This window comes from Pseudophryne corroboree, chromosome 8 (genome assembly GCF_028390025.1).
Source record: "Pseudophryne corroboree isolate aPseCor3 chromosome 8, aPseCor3.hap2, whole genome shotgun sequence".
Taxonomy (NCBI): Eukaryota; Metazoa; Chordata; class Amphibia; order Anura; family Myobatrachidae; genus Pseudophryne; species Pseudophryne corroboree.
The window spans coordinates 126,783,796-126,805,810 of record NC_086451.1 but is presented as its reverse complement, the minus strand read 5'-3'; the positions used below and the strand labels follow the sequence as shown (position 1 = coordinate 126,805,810).

The 22,015-nt window shown below is 41.4% G+C and overlaps 1 pseudogene; it reads right to left on the bottom strand.

Annotated features, from left to right (window-relative positions):
- Positions 1-666: 666 nt before the first annotated feature.
- On the bottom strand, positions 667-785 carry LOC134953206 (5S ribosomal RNA; annotated as a pseudogene).
- Positions 786-22,015: the final 21,230 nt, after the last annotated feature.

Genomic DNA, 22,015 nt, shown 5'->3' with positions numbered 1-22,015 from the left:
AAACCTTGTAATGCCGTGAGTAAAATACCTAACTGCATAGCAAATTTACTTGGCGCAGTCGCAGTGCGAACATTGCGCATGCGCAATTAGCGGAAAATCGCTGCGATGCGAAGAAAATTACCGAGCGAACAACTCGGAATGAGGGCCACTGTTTTCTAATTCTAATATTATTTGGCGGTGCACCCTGAGTTAGTAATGAAACATAAAACAACAAGGAAAAAAGAAGACTCTTTTGTGGGCGCACTCTTAACTTTAAACAATATATAGATTGGTCAGAATAGTTTAAAAATCAACTTTTAATGGTTTCACAAAATTAAGATAATCAGTGGTTCATGAAGAAAATAACAGTCAACAAGTGACAATGTATTCAAATAGCACCAAGTGCTGATATGAGATAGAAACTAAATTCCGGCTGACGGAGTAAATTCTGGATATTATAAGCAATAGCTTCGATATTAAGCGGTACGCTCAAATGGCAAGTGGAGCCCTGTCCTGTGTTTTATGTCAAAAATAAACAAATAATACAGTCTAGATACTAATTATATTAGAGATGGACATGCATATCATCACCAGCCAATTTAGGGAGGAAAGAAAAAGAGTGGAAAATGAGATGGCAGAGTGAATTTGCTGTCAGTGTTAGACACTGAGCGTACTGAACCAATAGAGGCTCTACTAAACTGAGTATTCCTCAATGGTCACCCACTTGAGTACTGACCCAGCCCAACACTGATTAGCTACCGAGATCGGACGGCTTCGGGCGTTTCCAGTGTGGTATGATAATAGAGAGAGTAAACAATGATTGAAAGCTCTGGAATCACTGATGAGAGTTCACGAATTACACAGTTATTCAGAAAAGATGACAGCAATAGGCCAATAGAGGAAACCAGATGGAGCTGCTGCCAATGTTAGACAGGGACATAGCCCTGAATCAATGGTGAGAGTCCATGAAACAGAGACAGGTGAAAGAAGATAACAATGTAACAAGTAGAATGTATCCAAATATAGGATGTCTGTGATAAAGAAACAGAGCCAGATGAAAGGATAACAATGTAACAAGTATACAGAGGTGTCTCCTGACTCGAAGAGGCCTGTTAGGATTCAGAGAAAATCGCTGCCAATATCACAATACATGTGTACATTGATAATAAACTGAGATAATAGCAATATCATAAAATAGATAAATATTGCTGATATTTATGTAAATGATAAAGGCTAGAGATACACCTTAAGGCCTAAAAAACCTGCCAATACTGATTCCAATGTAGTAATGGTAAGTGTGATAAGTCCAATAAACTGTTGCTCACACGAGCTAATGAAATTAATGTCCAAACAGTGCGGGCCACAATCTAGTAATTTCCACCATTCAACAAATTTATCGTGGTGAGAGGTATAGAAAAAACTGATATTACCCGCGCTGGGTGTAAGGGTAGAATATCCCCTTGTACAACACTGTAGCCCGTCTCGATCAGTGAGGGAGTACAGCTGCCGCCGGCCTGGTGAAGACCCAAGCGGGTACGAGAAGCCGTCCGTTGTTCTGGTCAGCACAGAGGCGGGGAGCCAGGAGATGCGCAAAACACAGGCAGGTGTGGGAGGACGTCCGCTGCTCCTGTCAGCCACTAAAAGGAGAGGTCGGAAGACGCGTTTCACCCATCCGCGGGGCTTGATCACTTCCTGTTGAGGTCTGGATCCCAGCGGTTTTTAAACGTGGGCTGAGCTGGATCATCCAATCAATGAGGGGGTGTGTCCCTTGATTAGCTGCTGGAATCCTGAGACTCGGATGCTCCGGATAAATCATAAGTTGCACTTGAATCGATTATTGCTTAACGAGGAGAACCATAGCACATAAAAAGAAATAAAATTAAGACAGACAAGGGGGGTTAAAACACAACCATAATAATAATCTTAACCTATATCTAGTTACTCATATCCAAAATGTAGTATCAAAATGTAGTACGAATGTAAATCATGAAATTGCCGCTGCAGGTGTATATAATGAACAATTGAGTTAATAAATCAAGAAATAAGTGAACAAAAGGAGATAGAGTTAATATTAATAGAGGCCTGCCAATATGCTCTATGAATAAGAAGAAATAGTGATGCGGTTTGTTATAGCTTAATGAATAGGACAGCGTAGTCTGCAGACATGAGTAAAGCTGCTTTATTAAATAATGAACCTTATATAAATGACGGATAATTGCAGGTAGTGGCTCAAGGTAAATGCTTATTGGAGAGAAGATGTAGCCACAGACCGGAAGGAAGATGGTGGGCGAATATGGGGTCATAATGCCTGGTTATCAATAAACTAAAAGAATTTATTGAATACCGAAACTTAGTAAATAACTATTGATAAAGAAAGTAGATATGAGTAAATGCGGCCGAGGCCACGGTGTCTGGTATACTATAGCATATCTTACTGTGCGATCATGTGTGGTGATGGAATACACGTATTGTAAACTACACTTGCACACAACTTTATCCCTTATGCATGTGCATATAAGCGTATGCACATATAGTGGATATCAGGGCAACTTATGAATAAGGAAAATAAATGATGTGATTTATTATAACATGGTGAGTAGGACCGCATAGTCTAAAGACATGAATAGCACTGCTTAGCTGAATAATGATACTTGTATCGATGACAGAAAATTGCCGGCAGTGTCTCAAAATTATTGATTATAGAGGAGGAAATGTGGCAACAGATCAGAAAGGAAATGATAGGCAGATATGGGGTCCTGCTGCTTGGTTATAAATAAGAACTAACAGGATTTAGTTTGTATATTCAAAAATGAGTACCTGTTAATAAAGAGTATAATAATTGTAACTGAGTGCGACCGAGGCCACGGTGTCTGAGATTACAGTCTTATGGCATAGACAGGGTGAAATATCCACTTAGCCTACACACACAGGTGTTTCACAGGGGTGTGACTATTTAGTGCTTGGGGAAAAGGCTTAAATGGACTTTCTGGTGTTGGGATCAGTGCGACTGATGCTGGGTTAGCTGGCTGGTCACTAGGTAGGTGACCAGTTTACAGCCAGTGACATGGATGATGCGACTGCTGGAACCACAATTGTTTTGTGCCATCCAGACAATTTGGTGAAACTACAGCATGGTGGTTCAACAAAAACCTGTGTGGACATTCCATTATTTCCGTACATAAGTGCTATGTGTATTTTATAGAACTCATTGCAGAAATGTAATTTCTCCATTTGAACACAACATTGTTAGGTTGTATAAAAAAAGGTAAATGCTAATTATGTAAAATTATGTAAACTTATGTATCCTGTTATTCCGTAAAGTTTAGATTCACTACCTGGTGCTCCAGAAAGCACAAAAAAATTAATCAGGGCTGTAACTGTGGATGTTTGAGTGGTGCCATCATCAAGGACGCATGTGTCTTGTAGGGTGCCTGACACTGCACCCTGCAGTTGGTAAAGCTTGCATAAAAGAGATGGGAGTTAGATGACTGGTTGTATGAGGGTGGTTCAATAAATAAGGTAACAAGACCTCTCGTTGTGTACATTTTTTCAATTTGTTTATATATGTATAAGCAATAGTATGGTCTCGGTACAGATTATTTTTCCACATAGTCCCCATACTTGTCTAACATCTGCTCCCACAGTACACCAATTCATCTATCCCAGCATATAAGAAATCAGTGTCAAGCACCTGAAGCAAGGACATGATGTCTTTATGAACTTCACCATTGATTGGGAATCGCCTTCCACCTGTGCGGTTAGCTGAGTATGTACATTATCATGCAGCAATACAATGCCTGTTCGCAGCAACCCAAATCATTTTCAACAAATTGCCCTCCACAACCGGCTAAATGGGATAAATTTGCTAAATTTTCTAAAAGTGAAAAGAGGTGATGTTGCTCATAGCAACCAATCATATTCTGTCTATTATTTCTCTATTGCATCCTAGAAAATGATAGACGGAATCTGATTGGTAGCTATGGAAACATCATCTCTTTTCACTTTTAGAAGATTTTGTAAATTTACCCCAATGTGCCAGAATAGCTGTTAGCATTCACAGTATCTCCCTTGGTTAGGAAATTATCAAGCACATCCTTGTGGTCCCAAAACACAGTTGCCATGCCCTTCTTTGTAGATGAAATTCTTTGAAGGTGGGAACAATGCCTATTTCCATGTTATGGATGCTTGTTTCATCTCCAGTGTCACATTATGCACCCACATTTCATCAACTGTAACAAAATGTGCTCCCTCCTCATGTCACCATGCCAAATGCACAAGCAACAATTTCATTCTATTGGTTATGTGAACTTCTGTGAGTTGCTTCAGTACCCAGCGTGACACTTTTCCTGTACCCCAGTTGTTCATAAACAATGTTGTGCACTGAGATGTTCAGTTTGTTAACAATATCACAAACTCGAATGCATCGCCTGAATAAGACCTTCAATGCGGCACAAATTGTCATCTGTGGTGGACATGGCCTGGCCAACTGGATTGCTGATCTTTAATGTCTGTCCTGCAGTTATCAAAGGATGTGCACCAAAACCAAACATGTTTCCATGACATGACATTACCACCATACAGCTCTATAAGTTGGCGATTAATTTCAAACTTGTGTGTGCTAAGGGCCAAGCCATGTCACCGCATTATTAATATATAAGTGCTGCCTGGAGGTTATTCAGGGATGGACGTAGATCTTGCTTCCACAGCAAGATCTGCAACCATCTACTCACATATTGGGGCACATACAGCATGTGTATGGCGCCGCCCCGCAAACGCATCAATTTGAGGTCGACCCGTGCCAGAACCATTTTTTTCTTGGAGTAGCTGTATGTAACATCACGCTGCCTCCCCAAAAATGGTTCGGACATGCCTGCGAATCACCACATCAATGCCACCCCGATAACCGCTACTGTAAATCGCCTAGCGGCTGCATCCTTCCGGGATGCGGCAGCATGGTGAAGGGGCACGCACGCACACTATGGCCAGTGCACAGACCCAGTGGATGCGGCTGCCGCATGTGAATGCAGCGGCTGCGTCCATCTCTGAATAAATTCATAGTGTGAAGTTTTTGACATTTGTTAAAAGACATAAAAAAGTGCATTTTTTTGTGTAAAACATGTGAGTTTTCAGGGCTTAGCCATACCACCACATTAGTAATATATAAGCACTCTTAGAGATGCAGTGTGAAGTTGTTGTCATTTGTTAAAAAACAGAAAACACAGTTTTCTTTTTCTATAAAATTTGAGTATTTTCAGGGCCAGGCAGTGGCACTATGTTACAGTAATATTGTGCCACCGCGTTAATAATATAAGCACTGTGAGCCAATATGGTTCACGATCAGTCGACAGAAGAACAGGAGCAGCAACCAAGTACTAGTGCTGCAGCTGCTGTCAGAAAAAAATAACCTTTTCCTAGAGACCCTTTGCTGATGAGGATAAGTCCACTCAGTACACCAGAGTGACACAACATTTTGACATCTGGCCAGGTCTCAAAGAATTACTGAAGATTATTGACACCTTTACCATGACTTAGGGGTCTATGTACTAAGCCTTAAAGAGACACAAAGTGGATGGAGATAATGGGCCTTTGGTTTGTTAGCAAAACAAAAAAGTTTGGTTACCTCTGGAGCAGAGGTAACATGTGCAGAGAGAGTTAGATTTGGGTGGGGTGTGTTCAAACTGAAATCTAAAGAGCCAATGTCAGGGCAGGAGTAATGATACCTGAGACCAAACCAATTCAACAAAGGGAAACCGGAAACAGGAATGCAGGTTCAATTTCTAGCAATGTAGAAACCATCACAGACACAGCTATTTAATTTGCATGAGCTAAAGGGGGTCTATAGTCTAGTCCACTCCTAACCAACAAGCACAACACCTGGAGTTAAAGAGATAGCGCAGGCAAAAAAATAAAGCTGTAAAGGTCTACATAATAACCATACCTGAATCTGGAAGAGCAAGAAATGTCCAAATGCATTATGATAATATCTGTTGCTAAGAGCCGCCCACTGGTGTGGGGAGAACAGCCGCTGTTTATTACAATGTAAGCCAATTAATATTCTCATGGTATACTGTGTGCCTTTGTCCATTTGAGTTTGGAACTGAGCACTCATACTATCAGCATCATTCACAGAGGGTTTTGCTGGTCATGTGCCAATAAGTCAGTGGTTACATTGTTTGCTGTCTGTAGGAAAATGCAGATTTACAAAGAGTCTATGGGGTCTACTCATGAAGCAGTGAAAACAGTGGAGAAGTGATCCTGTGGAGAAGTTGCCCATGGCAACCAATCAGCTGCTCTATATAACTGTATAGTATGTAAATTATAAATGTTACCTCAATGCTGATTGGTTGCCATGGGCAACTTCTCCACTGGCTCACTTCTGCACTATTTTCACTGCTTCATGAATAGACCTCTAAGTGTTGCTAGCTCTAGAGCCTGCATTCTGATGGGTTCCTAGAGCATACAGGAATTTTAAATTCTATGGCTATTGTTACTTCTTTGGTCAGAAACCATACGGGACTTGAAATGCTGCAAGAAGGTAGAATGGAAGCTTTCAAAGGATATACAGTAGGAATCAACTACAAAAATAAATTGGAACAATAGTGCTCTGCATTAGTGGCAATCAGTCCAGGTAATGAGCACTGGTGATGGTACCAAGATGTGGAAAGAGGCTAGGGGAAATTATTGATTCAATTATTTATTTTAAAAATATCCATCAGACAAAGCAATTTTGCATTCCACCTTTTTATGCATATGTTCAAGACTCAAAGGGCCAGATGAAATGCAGGAACTCCAAGATTCTGGCCCAAAACCATACGTTTTTTTTAAAGCAGCAAACATTTACAAGGCAAAACAAGGTTGGTTTTGCCTTGTATATGATTGCCACTTTAAAAAATAAATAAAAATAAAACGTTTGAGTTCAGCCGGAATCTCGGCGCTCTGTCCATCTTGTTTTGCATTACATCTGGACCAAAATTACAATGAATTCAAATTAGGCCAGTAAGTCCATTTCAGGCATAGTAGCACAAACAGAACTTTTCCAGTTATAACAGCTGGCTTTTCTCTTTTTTTTTATGGAAAAAAGCATGAAAGAAATATACAGCAACTTTTAAGAATCTTGGAGCAAGTACTAAGACTGTATGCAGCAATGTGCCTTAATGATGACTCATTATTGTTTGGCATAAAGCTTTTATTTAATGAGCTTATAAAGGTCAGGGTACTGTAACTCCTATAGCTGAGAAACATTACTAGAGAGCTTTTTATCTATATTGGGTTAAGTGTGCGGAACTCAAGGAGTAGGATGTTATTTACAGAAACTAACTAAAGTTCAAAGGGTGTATTTGATATATTTATTATCTGTTCTTTTATTGTAAGATGAAACTTTCATATTCTGTCCATACATCTGTTCAATTTGAAATTGGTTCACGTTATGGCAACTCCACCGACTCCATCAATGTAACAGATGGAATGCCCTTATTAATCTTTTACATAATTTCTGTTGTCGTAAAGGGTCAGTGAAGAACTCCAAATAATATGTGTGCATGAATTAGGAGTCAAATATTTTCCAATCCAGTTTAATTCAACTCTCCATTTATCTTCTGAAATGTCTGCATATATTAAGTACTTGCTCAAGGCTTCTTTGTCACGTATTTTGGAAATCAGCCATCTCACGCAAAGATAGTCCTTGGAACATGAATCTAGTCATTTATATTATAAATGTTATTTTATGTTTTAAAGACATTTTAAAGGTTTTGTCTATCTTTTTCAGATTCAAACAACACCACAATCCATTTTGTGAACATCTTGGTTTTTGGTCATTTTTTTTTTGGTTGAAATGGGATTTGAATGCATGCAGAAACTAGAGAATACAGAGAATTGCCATCTATCATATTATAGAAGGTACTTGATGAATGGTACATCAAAGCTGTTTGGTTGCTGTGGGCAACTTCCCCACTAGTCCATGTCCTCGTCATTTAAACTGCTTAATACATATTCTCCTAAATTACCTACAAATGGAGCCGTACTCATCTTGTGCGTCTCCATCGCATACAAGCGCTCCCAGCATGACTAGGCAATTCGTCTGCCTAGTCACGCCGGTAGCGCACAGAGACACTCCCATTCTAGTGAATGGGGCGTATGCGCATCACAGATGTGCGCGCACCCCAGACGTGGTGATAGGTGGGTACACCCAGGCACAGATGGAGCCACGATTGGCCCAGAGCAAATTGTTGCAGGGGTGTGGGGATCACTTCTCTAGGGTTTCCAGCCCTGTGCTTACCAATATTGGAGTTGTTAAAACTATGGCAGGGGGGCCCTTTGATGTTTGTCTCCATGCTATAGCATTATCCCACTGGTTCAGCCTAGTGTTATTTATTAAAGTAGGGGGGGGGGAAACGCCACCCCTCCCCTCCCCTCCCCCCACATTTTCCATTACCAGCCTGGGCTCAGAGGTCCAGGGATGGTTATTGATTTGAGTGGCATGATTTTTTGTGTTTTTTTTAAATATATATATATATATTTATATATATATTTTACACTTTTAATCTTAACAAAGCCTGCACAGATCATAGTGAAATGTGAGTATTATTGCGGGAAAAGTGTTATATAAATAATAACAACAATAATAATACTAATAATAATAATAATAATAATACTATTATTATTATTATTATTATTATTATTATTATCTGTGCAGTACATCACCCAAACTTGGCTGGAATAGGTGTTTTTTAAAGAGGTATTCAAACCCCCCACTTTATAAATTGGGGCTTCTATTCCTTTCATTGTGTAAAACATTGATGGTGCATTGATGTTTATTTCTATTTTCTTTTGTTTTCTATTATATTATAAAGTGGGCTTTTTCTGCAGTCATGCAGTGGTTTTGGCCTTAGTAAATTGCCAAATTACAAGACGACCACAAACAGCTGCAAAACTGCCAGAAATTTCAATCTGCCGCTTAGGGGGACATGTACTAAGCAGTAATAAAAGTGAAGAAGTGAGCCAGTGGAGAAGTTGCCCATGGCAACTAATCAGCATTGACGTAACATTTAGAATTTGCATACTACAAACATATACAGAGCAGCTGATTGGTTGCCATGAGCAACTTCTGCGCTGGCTCACTTCTTCACTTTTATCACCACTTAGTACATGTCCCCATTTGTCTGTTTAGTCATTAGTTACTTACAGCAGCTTCAGCAAGAGGTGAGTGCCAATACCCTTAGATGCTAGGTGAGAATTTAAGTGAGGACCAGTACCTTTTCTTACAATCTAATCATTTATTCAGTAATGTAAATACTGTATTCACATTCAGCACTCTGTGCACCATAAGATAATCGCTCTTTTTCTTATATCCTTATAAAGAAAAGTCTTAACAACATCAAAATTAATATAAGGTAGTATATTGTTATATTAAACACTAGAGGGACCAATTCAATTAGCCATGAGATCAGTCTGCTGACCAGTGGTGTAACTAGAAATTTTTCTTCCCCAAGCCAAAAAATGATTTGGCGCCACCCCCCCCCATCCCCCATAATTGGCACCAGTAAAGGGACAAACATGCACGCGCCACAAAAGGGGTGGCTTCATTGAAATGGGCGTGGCTTCGCATAAAGGGGCGTGGCATCACAGGAAAAGACTACCTTATACCCCAGTTTTGCAACCTGCACGCCCAGACGTTAGCCACCACAGGAAAGAAAAATAATCCTGATTCATGCCCCTTACATTATTTGTCATTTTTCCTCCTTATAGTAATGCCCAGTATACATTATGCCACATACTGCAATGGCCCTTAGACATTATGCCACACACAATAATGCACATGACACAATATGCACACACCGTAATGCCCCGGACACATTATGCCACACACCGTAATGCCTGTGACACATTATGACAGGAATCGCAATGCCCGTTATACATTATGGTACACACTGCAATGCCCCTGATACATTATAGCACATACAATGTCTGTGACACATTATGACACACACCGCAATGTCCGTGATACATTATGCCACACACTGCAATGCCCCTGATACATTATAGCACATACAATGCCTGTGACACATTATGACACACACTGCAATGACCCTGAGACATTATGCCACATACCACAATGCCTGTGATATAGTATACAACACACCGTAATGCCTGACACATTATGACACACACCGCAATGTCCATGATACATTATGCCACACACTGCAATGACCCTGAGACATTATACCACATATCACAATGCCCGTGATATAGTATACCATATACCGTAATGCCTGTGACACATACAGCAATGCCCGTTATACCCTATGCCACACACCGCAATGCCCGTTATACATTATGCCACACTACAATGCCCCTAAGACATTATACCACATACCACAATGCCCGTGATATAGTATGTCACACACTGTAATGCCTGTGACACACACCGCAATGTCCGTGATACATTATGCCACACACCGTAATGCCCATTACACATTAAGTCCTACAGTAAGGCTTCTAATTACTTTTAAATTACCTGCTCATTGCCAAGGATTTCATGCTCTTGGTTCCATGCACGGTGCCAGGGGTTTTCATGCTCAGGGCGTCATGCTCGTTGACAGGGGTTTCATGCACTGGGTGTTGTGATGTTAGTGTATTAGAATGCTTAATATTTGTAGACACTCCCTTACTAATCTGTGTAAGACTGAATCTTCAGTGATGGTCCCTGGGACCAGGGGGATTCTGGGAAGTGGGTGGTCCAGTGTGCAGTGTGCCTGGAGTTGGTGATGGAATAAAAAGTACAGCAGTGAACTCACATGTCTCTCTGTCCTGATGACTGGATTTACAAACATATGAACAAAACATAATGTCAGAAGAAGTTTAACTTGGACTGCTAGTGCTCTCAGAGTATGAAAGAATCCTGCAGAAGTCTGTAAGGCTGTGATACTCGATGTCTGCAAAGCCTTCCGTGTGCTCCTCTTTTCAAACAGTGAGTAACCATGGATAAACTAGCTCCTCTAACCAGCATGCTGATGTCTGGTAACTTGTCTGAAAACTGGAAAAGATTTAAGCAAAGGTTTAATATATATCTTGCTGCATGTGGAGCTGATACAGAGGCTGACAAAACGAAGACATCCATTTTCCTCCATGTGATAGGAGAGGATGTACTGGACATTCATAATAGTTTTCAGTTTGCTGAGGGGCAGAATATGGTGCTATCTTCTATAATGCAAAAGTTTGAAGATTACTTTGTGCCAAGGAAAAATGTGACATATGAAAGATATAAGTTTTTCACATGTGATCAGAAGTCTGTAGATGGATTTGATCAGTATGTTACAGAGCTGCAATCACTCAATAAAACCTGTGAGTTTGGTGATTTAAAGGATTAACTGATTAGAGATCGTATATTGTCTGTGGAATACCTCATAATGGACTCAGAGAGACTGCTGAGAGAGCAAGACCTAACACTAGACAAGGCAGTGACTATTTGTAGATCTGCAGAAATAACTACATTTCAAGCCAAAACGTTACACAAGGAAGTTGATGCTGCTGTACATGTAGTGCAGGAAACAGAGCCAAGCAAACCTCCATTCTCAAGAATGAAGCAGTCTAAGCCACAGCCTAATGCTGTAAAATGAAAAGTAAAACAACCAATGTGCATGCTGTTAAACAGAGGAATTCTTTGTGGATTGCATTGAACTTTGCAGTGCAGATAAGAAAGAATGGATTGTCCCTTTAACTGTGAACGAGATTGTCATTCCCTTTAAGCTTGATACTGGCGCGCAGGTGAATTTAATATAATTTCAAGACTATAAGACTTTTAGAGTAAAACCTAAAATTCATCCAGCCAAAGTGAAAGTTACAGGGTACACTGGGGAGGAAATTCCTGTGAAAGGTACATGCTTAGTGACACTGAAATATAAGGGACAACAGTTTAAAACATCTCTACTGATTGTGGATAAAAATGTGCAACCGATTCTAGGATTAAGTTCCTGTGAAAAACTAAACTTGCTAAAGAATGTTTTTATGGTGACATCACAAGTAGAAGATGACTGCACATCAATGTTTACAGAATACAGAGACTTGTTTGAAGGTCTAGGTTGTTTGCCTGGAGAGCATACAATAAATATAGACACACAAGTTTCTTCAGTGATACACCCCTCTAGAAAAGTGCTGTTTGCGCTGAGAGAAAAACTGAAACAAGAGTTAAATCACATGGAAGCCTTGCGTGTGATACAGAAAGTTGATGAGCCTACTGAATGGGTAAGCTCCTTAGTAATTGTTGAAAAGAAAAATGGACAACTCCGAATATGTCTAGACCCCAGAGATTTAAACAAAGCTATTAAACGAAGCATTTCAAACTACTAACCAGAGATGAAATCATGTCGCAATTTGCGGGAGCAAAATGGTTCAGTAAATTGGACGCATCTTCAGGATTCTGGCAAATTAAGCTAGATGAGGCCAGCTCAAAGCTTTGTACATTTAATACACCAGAAGGTCGATACAGATTTCTTCGACTACCATATGGAATATTGTCTGCTCCAGAAGTATATCACAAAAAGATACACATGATTTTTGAACATATTCCAGGTGTTGAAACAATGATGGATGACATTATTGTCTGGGGATCTACAAAGGAAGAACATGATTCTAGATTGAGACAAGTAATGGAACTTGTCAAGAAAGTGAATCTAAAGCTAAACAAGGAAAAATGTGAATTTGGCGTGAATACACTTACCTTTATGGGCGAGGCGGTCTCAGATCAAGGTGTAAAACCAGACCCAAGGAAAATATCAGCCATAGTGAACATGGAACGTCCTAACAACAAAGACGTCAGAAGATTCCTAGGAATGATTACTTACTTAGGAAAGTTTATTTCTCAACTCTCTGAGCGAACAGCCTCTCTTAGATGGTTGTTGGACAAAGATAATGAGTGGATGTGGTCACATGAACAAGAAGAAAGTTGGCAAAACTTGAAACAGATCATTACAGAGCAACCAGTGCTAAAATTCTTTGATCCTGCGAAAAGAATAAGAATTTCAGCAGATGCTTCGCAATTTGGCCTAGGCTCAGTGCTGTTACAAGAACATGAGGATACATGGCAACCAGTAATCTATGCATCAAGAGCACTGACAAGTGCTGAAACAAGGTATGCTCAGATAGAAAAAGAACTTCTAGCGATCACATATGCATGTGAGCGATTTCAGCAGTTTGTGTACGGTCAAACATTTACAGTGGAAACTGACCACAAGCCATTGGTAGCTATCATGACTAAATCATTACATGACTGTCCCATGAGAATTCAACGAATGCTTATCAGACTACAGAAATATGATGTACACTTGCTTTACTGTCCCGGCAAATACATGTACATTGCTGATACACTTTCTCGTGCTGTGGACAAAAGTGAAGGTTCCAAAAGTCTGATGGATGAAGAGATAGACGCCTATGTTAATTTGATCGTAGCTTCTCTACCAGTGTCTCTTGCAAGAAAACAACAGATTAGGAGAGAAACTGAGACAGATGACCCAATGAAAGTGTTGAAAGATATCATTCTGAAAGGTTGGCCAGCAGAAAAACATGCGTGCCCGCTGTCTATCCATGATTATTGGATGTACCGCAGTGACCTTACAGTTGTCGATGGTATTATTTACAAAGGCAATAGGTTTGTCATACCTACACGACTAAGAAAAATTATGCTGTGCAAGATACATGAAGGCCACTTAGGAGAAGAAAAATGTAAGCGGAGAGCGCGTGAAGTTATGTATTGGCCAAGAATGAACCAAGACATAGCACAAACTACAGCTACATGTGAATTATGTCTTACATATAGATCGAAACAACAAGTCGAGCCACTTTGTCCTCACGCAGTGCCAGAGAGACCGTACCAGAAAGTTGGAGCAGATTTGTTTAATTGTAATGGGAAAACGTACATTGTCGTGACTGATTATTACTCTAACTACCCTGAGGTGAAGACACTACATACAACTACTAGTAAAGCCGTATTCAATTGCATGAAGTCAATCTTTGCAAGGCATGGTGTTCCTATGGAAGTTTTCACTGACAATGGTTCTCAGTTTTGCAGTGCTGAATTTAGACAATTTGCTGATGAGTGGGAATTTGTCCATTCTACGTCAAATCCCCACTATCCACGCTCAAATGGGTTGGTGGAAAATTCAGTAAAAACTGTAGAGTCTCATGAATAAAGCTCAAGAAGGTAAAGAAGATTTCTACAAAAGTATTTTAATCTACCGCAGTACACCTTTACAGAATGGACTTTCTCCTGCACAAATGCTGATGGAAAGGAGGATTAGAGCAAATCTCCCGATACATGATGAACTGCTTAACACACATTACTCAGCGTTGGTCAGACTGAGTAAGGAACGTCAACAGGCGAAATAGAAACTGTTCCATGACAGGCGAGCAAAAAGCTTATCTGATCTAAAATCGGGTGACCAAGTCCATCTCAGAGATCACGAGAAAGGTATTTGGGTGCAGAAAGGTATGGTGCAAGCACAAGTAGCACCAAGATCTTATACTATACGTACAGAGCATGGAATGGAAGTAAGAAGAAATCGGGTGGATTTAAGATCTCAACCTAACCATAATGAAGACAACATGACTGAAGAATACCCTTCATCTGACATGTATGATGATCCTCATAATTGTGAACAAACCACGATTCTAGAAAGGTCCAACATGGTAGATGAAACACAGACTGTGTATGAAAGACCCAAAAGGGAAATACGCAGACCTGAGAGACTCATTGAAACGTGTTAGATGATGTTCTTAATATGATGTTGTTAATTGTTGCATTGAAGCGTACAGGGCTTATCTTTAAAGAAAAGAGGATGTGATGTTAGTGTATTAGAATGCTTAATATTTGTAGACACTCCCTTACTAATTTGTGTAAGATTGAATCTTCAGTGATGGTCCCTGGGACCAGAGGAATGCTGGGAAGTGGGTGGTCCAGTGTGCAGTGTGCCTGGAGTTGGTGTTGGAATAAAAAGCACAGCAGTGAACTCACATGTCTCTGTGTCCTGATGACTGGATTTACAAACATATGAATAAAACAGGTGTCATGCTCGTTGCCAGGGGTTTCATGCACTGGGTGTCATGCTCGTTGCTAGGGGGTAGTGCTTGTTGCTAGGGCTGTGCTCCCAGTGCCACATATGGCCCCAGTGCCAGATATTCCCCCACAGTGCCAGGTACTCACATGCCCCCAGTGCCAAATATAGTCCCCCCCCATGTGCCAGGTACACATATACCCCCCCAGTGCCACATATGCCCCCAGTGCCAGATATTCCCCCACAGTGCCAGGTACTCACATGCCCCCAGTGCCAAATATAGCCCCCCATGTGTCAGGTACACATATACCCCCCAGTGCCACATATGCCCCCTCAGTGCCACATATGCTCCCCCTCCCCCGAATATGCTCCCCCAGTGGCAGTTAAATTCCCCCCCGCGCTCCCCCACTGTTTTGTGATGGAGGGACACGGAGGGCACAGCGCATGCCTCTCCTGTGTCCCACCTGGGTCTCCGGCGGGTCTGTTAAAGGAAGTGCTGGTTCGTGAGCAAATCAGAGCTCATGAACGGCACTTCATTTATTAGACCCGCCGGAGACGCAGGAGGGACACAGGAGAGGAGCGCGCTTTGCCCTCCGTGTCCCTCCTTACAGCAGCGGAGGGGTAGTGAGAGAAGACAGCAGATTGACATGCGGACGCTCATCCGCATGTCAATCTGCGCTAAATCAGTGGCGGCGCCCCCGCAGCCCTGCGCCCCCAAGTCACCGCGAGGGCTTCGGGGGCAGTAGTTACGCCACTGCTGCTGACTACGGCAGGGCTGCAACTAGAGGGGGGAAGCTATGAGGGCACATGACTCAGGGTTCTGATTTTAAGGAGGAGTCAAGAGACACTAATTGGGGTTTCTGGTCACTTTACGAAGAGAACGACATCAAAAATATATATTAAAAACTCATGTCAACCTTTTTCTGAAGACTGAGGTGCCGGCTCAGGGGCTGGACTGTAGCGCTCCTCTCCAGCGCACACTGTTAGAGCTCAGTATATAACCCGCCTTAGCCATGCCTCCAGGTCCTGCCTTCCTCTGATACAGGCACAGAGGGGAGGCCGGCACTTAGTTCACAGTCCCCCCTGAGTTTGCTTCCGGCTCCACCTCTACCGGCTGCTGTGATCTGCCGACCCTACACACACTGAGCTGCCGAAGGGTTCACACAACTCCTATCACATAGGGCTTTCACACAGGTCTTCCCTGCAGCACTGTCTCACACCCGCACCTACTGTAAAGCCTCTCCTACAGTCATTAGATAAGTATCCCTTATATTTAAAATGTTGGCTGGGTAGCCATAGTGGTATGGATGGAGTTGTGTAGTGTATTGATGTGCAGTGTATAAAGGGGATGCAGTTTATTAATGTAGTGCAGTGTATAGGGGATGTAGTGCAGTGATGTACTGCAGCATATAGGGTATGTAGTGTAGTGGTGTAGTTCAGTGTTTAGTGGCAAGTAGTGTAGTAGTGTGATGCAGTGCGTAGGTGATGTAGTGTAGTAATGTAGTGCAGCATATAGGGGGATGTAGTGTAGTTATGCAGTACAGCGTATAGGAGGATGTAGTTTAATGATGCAGTGCAGCATATAGGGGCATGTAATGTAATGTGGAACACGTTGCTGGGGGACCATGTGAAGGAGGGGGAGCAGAACGCTGCCTTGTCCAGTATCATAAAAATCCTGGCTTTGGCCCTGACTACAGATTACACTATTGTGCAATTCATAGGTTATTTTTATGAAACCTGTTCCAGCGAGTCATGCAATGGTAAAAGCCTATTTGTGGCACTCGTGGCAATGTCGCATGATTATTCTAGAGTGTGTGTATTGATTTCAAAAAGTAGGGAAATCCCCTTTAGTCCTCCAAAAACTGGCAAAGTATATAAGGCTATTAGTGGCCATAGGCATTGGTGGTTTCCACACTAAGCACACAAGGAACGTGCCTAGGGGCACCACTTGCTGGGGGGGTGGCACAGCAGGCTCCTCTGCATGTGCCCTGCTAGACTGCTGTTCATATGATGCCAAATTATTCTTTTTATTATCATTATAAAAAAAAAAATATTTTGCAACTAACAGTTGACAGTAAATTGAGGTGTGGGTAAGGTTGGGACTGCTCTGGCAGTCTGGAGGCATCAGGACAAGCCCTGACATAAAGGGGGCAGTGCAGAGGCGGATTTGCCATAGGGTTCACAGGGAAGATTCCCGGTGGGCCGGCGCAGGCCTGTTTTGTCTGAGGACATGAGGTCCTATTTATAGACATAATGAATAAGATGCAAAATAATTTGCATATATGAAAATGACTTTGCCACTTAGCCTGTGATTGCAGATGATCTAGTGTATGCTCTGTCTGCCTGCTTGGCTGACATATAAGATTGAGTGAATAGTGATTGGGATACGGTTGGTGTAATAAGCATGAAAATATATATTTCTAAAGAATGATATAGTTTCCTAAATTCTGAAGGTGTATCATATAATGTGTCATAATATTTAATTTTATTTCGTTTTAACTTCCCCTGATGCTGGACATGCCCACTATCTGGAAAATCTTGGGGGGAGGGTGCTGCTGCATGGCCCATGGCTAGACCTTACACCTCTGGTGCTGCCCATGTGGGGCCACTGGTACAAATTTTTCCATGGCCGCTTTTTGTTCCCAATCCGTACCTGGGGCAGTGACAGAAAGGGGTTGACCAATAATGGTGTGCCTAGGAGTGACCCAAACCCTAAATTTACCACTGGCTATAAGCAAAGTATTTTAAGTTCGTAAATGGTGTCAAATAGCTGATTTTTACCTTTTTTATTACCAGTTGAAAATTAATCATGTGTTTTTCCCCAAATTAAAGCCCCCTTTGATTGTGTTACAGAAAAGCATCTGTAATGCAATTTTTTTTATTGTTTTTAAGCAAGTTTTAGAAATATTTGTAACTCTTATCTGTAAGTTCAATAATCCCTTTCCTATACAACAACACAAAATAATGTAAATGTCACACATACTGTACGTCTATCCTTTTTTGAGTTTTTACAGAACATCACATGCAAAATGACATATAATTATTTGCCAAATTATTCTAATTAAATACCTGATTCTTGACCTTTACACCTTAAAATAAAGATATTGCCTACCTTTCACCTTCTCAGGGGCTACAGAAATAGGTGTGCTCAGGAGCCGACAAGGGGTGCCGCTCTGTGACTTCCTCCTCCGACTCATAATGGACTACTCCCCACCCCTCTCTCCAGAACACAGACTGCCTACCTGGGCAGCCCAGAGCAAGGGGTAGAGGAGGTACTCCATGACACATCAGAGTGGGGAGTCCCAGATCGGCACACCCAAGTCTGCTCCTGTGTACACCTATGGCTGCAAACTAAACTCTGCATTGGCCATTGAGACCCGCACTAACTTAATGCAGATTTCTAGTTAAATAGGTAAAAGTTGCAGCAGCAGGTGTGAGAGAGTGATAATGGAATCAGTGATATCAAATAGATTATTTACTTAAATCTCTCCAGATACTTTTTATGTAAGTATGCCTTGTGATGTAATCTGCAGACTGATCCTGACTACTACTGTATTACCAGACACTGCAGCGTCCATGTCGGCGTCTTTTGCCGATATTGCAGCTTTATGCAAATGCTGCTACAAGCTCTTCGCTGGTGTTCAGCTGTGTAAACACTTTCAGCATCTTTAGATGCTGAAATACCCATACTTCTGTAGATGCAACCATTGGTCACACCAATGGAACTTACTCCAGCTCCATGCTAGGTGGAGATTGTCTATCCAAAGTATGGCCTCCAATGTGAGCAATCTTAAGGACCATACACACTAGACGACTTTTTAGAACAATGTGGATGATAACGATGATTTTGAATGATATATCCTTCAAGCCATCTAGTGTGAATGCCCATACCGCGGGCCAATGCGCGCACCCGTGCTCGTTAAGAGCAGGTCGCAGGTCGGCCGTGCATGCAGCTCAATGTGAGCAATGTCACTTCTGACAACGCTCATCACGGCACGTGTGTACGGAGCCAAGATGAGCGATGTCCACGATGTGACATTGCTCACTGCCCCGCCAGCGGCTCCCCCCCTCTCCACCAGCGGCTTCCTTATAGTTAGACTGGAGCCGCTGACAGGAGCCGTGCTCAGTCTCCCGCTCACCGCTCAGCCTCCTGCTTCCTGCTTTCACCACTGCCCCACCAATGAACATAGTCCCCACTACCCCACCAATGAACAGCCACAACTGTGCCACCAATGATTTTTAACCCACTAAAATATATAGATATATAGTATGAGGTGCAGCACTCCAATATCACAACTTTATCAAGGCAGCAGTTTGTGAAAATAAAAGGCATTGAAACGCTGCACAAACTGCTGCCTTGTTAATGTTGTGATTATTGGAATGCCGCACCCTCTCAGTTAGTAGTGTAAAATACCCGGGTGCCCCCCACCGCTGTGGATCATGCACACATAAACGAAAGAGGCTGTGGCACTCCGGGACTTAAACAAGTACTGCAGTGTATTTTAGAAAAGCGTCACATGAAAACCAACGTTTTGCGGCCCATAGCCCCTTTATCAAGGTGTGAATATTAAAATATGTAAATAAGGTGCCAATTCCAAACATATCTTCAAATTGTTTGAAAAATTGCTTAGTGTGTACACTCAATTTCGTTTGTCGCTGCTCTGGGAAGTTCAAGAGAAATTGCTCATCTTTCACATTGTTCATCTTTCACATTGGTCATGTCTTCTAGTGTGTAGGGCCCATTACATCTATGTACACAACCACTTCAGTGACAATACTACACTCCCATAGCATGCTCATACGATGGAACATCTCAGTGTGTCCGTATAGCCACTTCCCTCTCACCTTCCAGCCACTGCCCAGGAACGGCCCAATACATTTTCAAGACTTTGCATCTCAAACGCAGCTGTGCACAGACTCTGAATGCAGATGCAGTGTGACTTAGATGCATGGGCAGGAGAAAAATAATCACTCATCGACATTTCATGAGTCAGAATCAGGCCCACTCTATCATAGAGAAACCCTTCTTTTTAGATAGATCATCAATATGTATGTAGTAAGCTCCCATATACTGTAAATAAAGACAAAAAGAACAGTAATAGGGTTCCCTGTGCATCATCATTATAAATAAAATTGTCATTTATTTGAAGTCACAGTTACATTAACTAAAAAGTACAAAATCATATCATAAATTCTTAACATGATAGCAGATGTACTGTACCAATCTCATACCACAATTCTTTTATCTGAAGTGATTTAAGGAAATAGTTTATTTAATATCACAGATCTGCTGTATGTCACAAATGGGACTCTTGTGGATTTAAGTAAAAATATACAACATTATATACTTTTGTATATTTTTTAAATTTCCATTTATGAAGATTTAAGAATAAGAATAAAGAGAGATTATTTTATATTGCTGAATGTGAATACAATTCTTTGTATTCCATTTCTGTTCGTTCATGGGTGTTTTAATTTTTAGCTGCTGTGATTTTGTGCTGATTGTATTCACTGTATTATATTAATTAAAAAATGCCTTAAATGTTCCAAAATAAATCAAAGTAATTACAGTAGTTACATTAACAGCATTTACAATAATGTTTCTTTCTTTTGCCTACTCGTTGAAACAACCTCATATTATATTCAACTTATCTTAATAAATTTTTCAGCATATCAGTGGCGTGTGGTGAAGCAGGTGAGGCCAGGGGTGGAATGGGATGGAAAACCCTAATGGGGGTGCAGTCTGATGAGGTTGTGGGGTATGTTGAGGGGGGCAGGATTCCTTCTCAAAGGACTTGATTTTACGCAAATGCGGCCTTCCTTGCGTCTTTTGCTGCAGTTGTGTTTGAGACCAGGGGTGGATTGGGAACTAAAAATGACCCTGTAAAATTTTTCAGAAGTGGTTCCACATAGGCAGCACAAGAGGTATAACATACTGTGTAGCCATATAAAAGAGGCCCCACAGACACATAGGGAGATATTCAATTTTTAAAAAGTCAGTTAGGTGTCTATTTTTTCCTATCTAAAAGACAGGAAAAAACAGACACCCAACCGACCTTTCAAACATTTGAATTCTCCCCATAGACTACCAGAAATCTTCCTGGTGAGCACTATGGCCAATCCCCCTGGGCGAGGCAGAGCCTTTCATATCATACTAATGCATATGCCATAGTTTTGGCTATATAAAATATATGAAAAATACAAAGAATATAATAGAAATATCTTCTTTCCATTATTCTAATCATTTTTATAGTCAAAACTAAAAAGTCTATGGCAGGCGAGGCAGTACCTCCCCTGCCTATCTTTTCCACACAGCTCTGATCAAAACTCACCAAATTTTTATCAGTATGTAGTGCTGCAACTGTGTATAATGTCCACATAAATACCTTGGGTTCATACAGATGGATCCATGCTAATCGGGGCTCCATCTGTGCCTAGGTGCGGCACGCGCCCATCGCAGCATCTGGGCCACACATTCACTACAATGGGAGCATCTCTGTGCACTCACGTAGCGGGGCTAGGCACCGGATCGCCTAGTCCCGCCGGGAGTGCACTTTTGTGATGGAGCCACACTAGATGAGTGCGGCTCCATCTGTATATTGAATGTAAATCTGACTCTGATACTAGCCAGTGCCTCCTCAGCCATTTACCTCCCCGCACGTCCATGCAGCATATATATGCTAGATGCATCATCGATTGGAAGGTGATAAAATGGAGAGTGAAAAAGTACCAGCCAATCAGCTCCTAACTGCCATTTTTCAAACACAGCCTGTGACATGGTAGTTAGGACCTGATTGGTGGCACTTTTTCACTCTCCATTTTGTCACTTTCCAAGTGATGATTCATCTAGCCTAGTTTATACGTATTGCTGTGACTATATTAGTATTCTAATTTTGACTTGTAAAATAAGCAGCGCCACATAAAATATGTGATTTAAAGTATGATACATATATGAGACTTATAATAAGAAAGCTTGTGCTTTCCTAGAAAAA